The sequence below is a fragment of a genome, unplaced genomic scaffold (assembly GCF_019419815.1).
Source record: "Pyrus x bretschneideri cultivar Hongxiangsu unplaced genomic scaffold, Pyrus_bretschneideri_v1 Contig84, whole genome shotgun sequence".
Classification (NCBI taxonomy): domain Eukaryota; kingdom Viridiplantae; phylum Streptophyta; class Magnoliopsida; order Rosales; family Rosaceae; genus Pyrus; species Pyrus x bretschneideri.
This window is the reverse complement of record NW_025999825.1, coordinates 814,357-820,179: the sequence shown is the minus strand read 5'-3', so window position 1 is coordinate 820,179 and position 5,823 is coordinate 814,357. Positions and strand designations below refer to the sequence as shown.

Here is a 5,823-nt window from a genome sequence, read left to right as displayed (position 1 = left end):
CCACAGAAGCTAGAAACTATGATCTCAAATCCTCACATTTCCATATGTTTCCTTCATTTTATGGCTTACCTAACGAAGACCCTTGAGCTCATATTAAAGAGTTTTACAATGTTGTGAGTGGTTTACCTTTGCAGGGAGTAAGTGAAGCAAACTTGAGGATGAGAGTGTTTCCTTACACATTGAAAGATAAGGCCAAGAGTTGGTTGATGACTCTAACACCAGGTTCCCTCACCACATGGGATGCCGTGGCTAAGAAGTTCTTGGAGAAGTTCTTTTCCACTCAAAAGACAGCCACATTAAGGGGACAAATCTTCAACTTCAAACAAGATGATGGAGAACCTTTCAATGAGTGTTGGGAGCGTTTTAAAGGCCTTTTGATACAATGTCCACACCATGGGTTACCTTTTCACTTACAAATGCAAATTTTCTATGATGGACTAACCCAAAATTGTCAATCAACTGTTGATAATGCAGCAGGTGGAGCATTGAAGAAAAAGAATGCTCAAGAATCATATAACATTTATGAGATGTTGGGGTCTAATGCTCAACACAAAGATTTGAGGGGTAAGAAAGTTGGAGTTTATGAAACAAGTTCTAACCATGAGCTTTTGTTGCAGGTAGCTAACCTAGAAAGGAAGCTTGAATCCGTGCTCAATATGGTGCCAAAAACTAATGAAGTGTGTGCCATTTGCAACATACCAAACCACCCTACTCACCAATGTCCATCTAGGGAGGCTTACCCCGAGTATGTTCAAGAACAAGTGAACCTCATGAATTCTTACAACCAAAGGCCAAGGAATGATGTGTATTCCAATACATATAACTCAAGTTGGAGAGATCATCCTAACCTTTCATGGAAGAACAACAATCAATTCCAAAATTTCCAACCAAAACCTGCCCCTACCCTTGAGGACACAGTTAAATTGTTAGCCCAAAACACTTTGCAATTCCAACAGTCCACAAATAGCACTCTCCAACAACATTCCGCAGCCCTAACCAAAATGGAAACACAATTGGGGCAGATTGCAGATGCTTTGAACCAAAGAGAAGTTGGAAAGTTTCCAAGCCAACCTGTGATACTCAAAAGGAACCAAGAGAAAGCCAAAGCAATCACTACACTTAGAAGTGGTAAGGTTATTGATAATAGAGTTGGCAATGAAGTTACTGATGAATATGATCATGTGAATGCAGGTGTTACTCAAGGAGACAATGATAGACCAAATGAGGAACCAAGTCATGCTAATTCCTCACTTGAAGCACCAAATCTTCACAAGGCTGAGAAACCATACACTCCACCAATACCATTCCCTGGAAGACTTGCCAAGAGCAAGCAGGATAAGTCATTCAAAGAAATTTTTGATATACTAAGCAAAGTGAATGTTAACTTACCTTTGCTTGATGTCATTAGGAACATGCCAGCATATGGGAAGTTCTTCAAGGAGTTGAACAGTTACAAAAGGAAGTATGGACCACATGAGAAGGTAGTGGTGTCTGAAAATGTGAGTGCAGTTTTGCAAAGAAAACTTCAACCAAAGCTCAAGGATCCAGGAAGTTTCTCTATCAACATCACCATAGGGGACAAGAAAGTAGAGAAGGCAATGCTTGATTTGGGTGCTAGCATCAACTTAATGCCTTATTCAGTGTACCTTCAACTAGGTTTGGGAGATTTGAAAGCCACCACCATTTCATTACAACTTGCAGACAGATCAGTTAAATATCCAAGAGGTATAGTAGAAGATATTCTGGTTCAAGTTGATAAACTAATCTTGCCTGCAGATTTTGTAGTGTTGGACATGGAAGAAGCTCTTATACATGATCGTGAGTTGCCTATATTGCTTGGGAGACCTTTCATGGCCACAGCCAAGACCATCATTGATGTGCAAAATGGACTCCTCACTATGACAGTGTTAGGAGAGACAGTTCAATTCAAAGTGTTTGAATCTCTTTCTCATCCTTCTTCATCCCTTGATTGTTATGCCATTGATGTGCTTGATTCACTTGTATTCTCTAAGTTCTTGCAGACACAATCGAATGAACCATTACAAACTGTTTTGAGTCAATCTCAAGATGAGTTTGATGAAGAAGATGCACTCATGGAAGAAGTAGCTGACTTGAATGCATTAGCATTGTATCCTTTGAATGTTTCACCTCTGTTAGAGCCTTTAGAACCATCAATGTCACATTTAACTCCTTCTACTGTTAAGGCACCAAAACTTGAACTTAAACCACTTCCACCACATCTAAAATATGCATATCTAGCTGAATTTGAAACTCTTCCAATTATCATAGCTTCTGATCTCACCCCAATTGAAGAAGATAAACTAATTAGGGTGTTAAAAGAGTTCAAATCAGTTTTTGGCTGGTCTATTGCAGATATTAAGGGAATAAGCCCTACCATGTGCATGCATAGGATTCTTTTGGAGGAAGGGGCAAAGTCAACCTAGGAACCACAAAGGAGGCTCAACCCACACATGAAGGAAGTGGTTAGGAATGAAGTGTTGAAATTATTAGATGTGGGGATCATATATCCCATTTCTGATAGCAAATGGGTGAGTGCCATTCAAGTGGTGCCTAAGAAGGTGGGAATCACAGTGATGAAGAATGAAAACAATGAGCTTGTGCCCACAAAGCCCACTACTAGTTGGCGTGTTTGCACCGATTACAGGAAGTTGAATTCTAGCACTAGAAAAGATTATTTTCCTATGCCTTTCATAGATCAAATGCTTGAGAGATTGGCAGGTTACTCACATTATTGTTTTCTGGATGGTTACTCAGGTTACAATCAAATTGCAATCGCTCCAGTTTGCTACATCATATACCCAAGTTCCATGGGTTATCAATGGAGGACCCTAATAAGCATTTGAAGGAGTTTGAAGTCGTATGCTCAAGTATGACACCGGTGAACGTGGATAGCAACATATTGAAGATGAAGGCTTTTCCTTTTTCTTTGTTGGAAAAGGCCAAGGATTGGTTGTACGAGTTGGCTCCTGGCACTGTCACATCATGGGAAAGTATGAAGCGAGCTTTCTTAGAGAAGTTCTTTCCAACATCACGAATCATTCTTCTTCGCAAGAAGATTAGTGGAATTCAGCAAAACCAAGGTGAATCTTTCCCAACTTATTATGAACGTTTTAAAATCCTTGTTGCTTCATGTCCACAGCACCAATTGAAGGAGGAGCTTCTTCTTCAATATTTCTACGAAGGGCTCTTACCAATTGAACGTCAAATGTTGGATGCATCCGCGGGAGGAGCTCTAGTGGATAAGACACCCATGGATGCCAAAATTCTCATTGCTAATCGCGCACTCAACGCACAACAATATGAAGGAGTTGGGCAAAGAGATGCCCCACGGCCACATCATGTCAACGAGGTAAGTTCTATTTCTGAGTTACAATCCCAAATGGCTAACCTTACGTCCATGTTGTCACAGTTTGTTGAAGGCCCCAAACCGCAAGGAACTACAATGTGTGGTGTATGTTCCATTCAAGGACACCAATCTGATCAATGCCCTCAATTAATTGAAAATGGAGGGTGGGAATCTGCCCATGCCGTGGGTTATGGGAATCCAAACCAACCAAGGGGTGATCCTTTCTCTAACACATACAATCCGGGATGGCATGACCACCCCAATTTCAGATGGAGGGATGCACAACAACCTGCCCAACAAAGTGGATTCCGACAACCCCCGGGTTTCTTCCCGAGGCCAATGGCACCACAACCACCTCCTCAAGCACAATCATCCCAAACCAACTCAAGTATGTCCATGAATGATGATAAAATGTATCAATTATTAACCACAATGGCGCAGGGAATGCAGAATCAAGCAAAGGAGGTGAATGAGCTCAAGAAGCAAATGGGCCAAATGGCCGAATTTTTGGGACAATTTCGTGAGAGTGGTAAGTTACCAAGCACTACGGAGATCAATCCAAAGGGTGGTTTTGAATCTGCAAAAGCCATCATTTTACGAAGTGGAAAAGAAGTGGGAAGCAAAGCACATGCATCTGCCCCAAACAAGGAAGATGAGAAGTTACAATTGGAAGAAGAGGAGCAATCCCACCCCACGGCAAAGATGGCACCAACCATGCCGCAGCAATCTACACCTTCCAAACCGTCCACCTCAGGTAATGTTGTTCCAAATGTTGTGATTTCAAACACTAATCTGCCCAATGTTCCTTTTCCTCGCAGATTTGCACAATCAAAGAAGGAAGAAGGCGAAAAGGACATTTTGGAGACCTTTCGCAAAGTTCAAGTAAACATTCCTTTACTTAATGCTATTAAGCAAGTGCCCAGGTATGCAAAGTTTTTAAAAGAGTTATGCACAACTAGGAAAAGAATTTCAAACAAAGAAGTTGTGAAAGTAAGTGAAAATGTGTCCGCGGTCTTGCAACGCAAGTTACCTCCAAAGTGTAAGGATCTAGGGAGTTTTACTATCCCATGCATAATTGGAAACACTAGATTTGAACAATGCATGTTAGATTTAGGTGCATCCATCAATGTAATGCCATATTCCATTTATGCATCAATGAACCTTGGTGAGTTAAAACAAGATGGTGTTATAATTCAATTGGCCGATCGTTCTAACGCTTATCCCAAGGGAGTCCTTGAGGATGTTTTAGTGAAGGTCAATCACCTTATTTTCCCCGCAGATTTCTATGTTTTAGACATGGAGGATTCAAGCCATGCTCCATCATTGCCAATCTTGCTAGGCCGTCCCTTCATGAAAACAGCAAGAACAAAGATTGATGTGTATACGGGAACATTGACCATGGAGTTTGATGGGGACATTATTCATTTTAATCTTTCTGAAACCATTAAACATCCAATTGAGGACCATTCTTGTTTTGCTATTGACATTGTTGATTCTTTGGCACAGGTGCATTTGGATCAAATGAACGAAGATGCACTTGAGGTAGCCTTAGTCCACGGCATAGGAACAAGAAATAAGTGTGAGGGAGTCTTGGCAACCCACGACATGCAATCTGACCATATTGCCGTGCCCCCTTGTGATGAAGTACTTGAAATGGTCGCTGCCCTCGAGTCATTGCCCTCCCACTCTGGTAAGTCTGCAATCTCACTTTTAGATTCGGTTTTGACTAACAAGTTACTTCCATCAACTGTTCAGCCACCTATACTTGAGTTAAAGCCATTACCTAGTCACTTGAAGTATGTGTTCTTGGGCCAAGATCAAACGCTACCCGTCATCATTTCAAGCTTACTCACGGCTCAAGAAGAAGACAAGTTGATAAGGGTGTTAAAAGAGCACAAATCTGCCATTGGATGGACTTTGGCGGATATCAAAGGCATTAGTCCCACCACGTGCATGCATCGTATCCTTTTGGAGGAGGAAGCCAAGCCATCTCGTGAAGCTCAACGTCGCCTTAATCCACCTATGTTGGAAGTAGTGAAAAAGGAGGTTATAAAATTACTTGATTGTGGTGTTATATATCCTATTTCTGATAGTCGTTGGGTGTCACCTGTGCAGGTTGTTCCAAAGAAGTCTGGCGTCACAGTGGTGAAGAATGAAGAACAAGAGCTTGTCCCCACTCGTGTTGTGACTGGTTGGCGTGTTTGCATTGATTACAGGAAGTTAAATGCCATGACAAGGAAGGATCACTTTCCATTACCATTCCTCGACCAAATGTTGGAAAGGTTAGCCGGTTATGAATTTTATTGCTTTCTTGATGGATATTCCGGATATAACCAGATTGTGATCGCTCCGGAGGACCAAGAGAAGACAACATTTACGTGCCCCTTTGGCACTTTTGCATATAGACGCATGCCATTTGGCTTGTGCAATGCTCCGGCGACGTTTCAACGATGCAT

The 5,823-nt window shown here is 41.6% G+C and overlaps 1 pseudogene; it reads right to left on the bottom strand.

Annotated features, from left to right (window-relative positions):
• Nucleotides 1–289: 289 nt before the first annotated feature.
• Nucleotides 290–400, bottom strand: LOC125473379 (annotated as a pseudogene).
• Nucleotides 401–5,823: the final 5,423 nt, after the last annotated feature.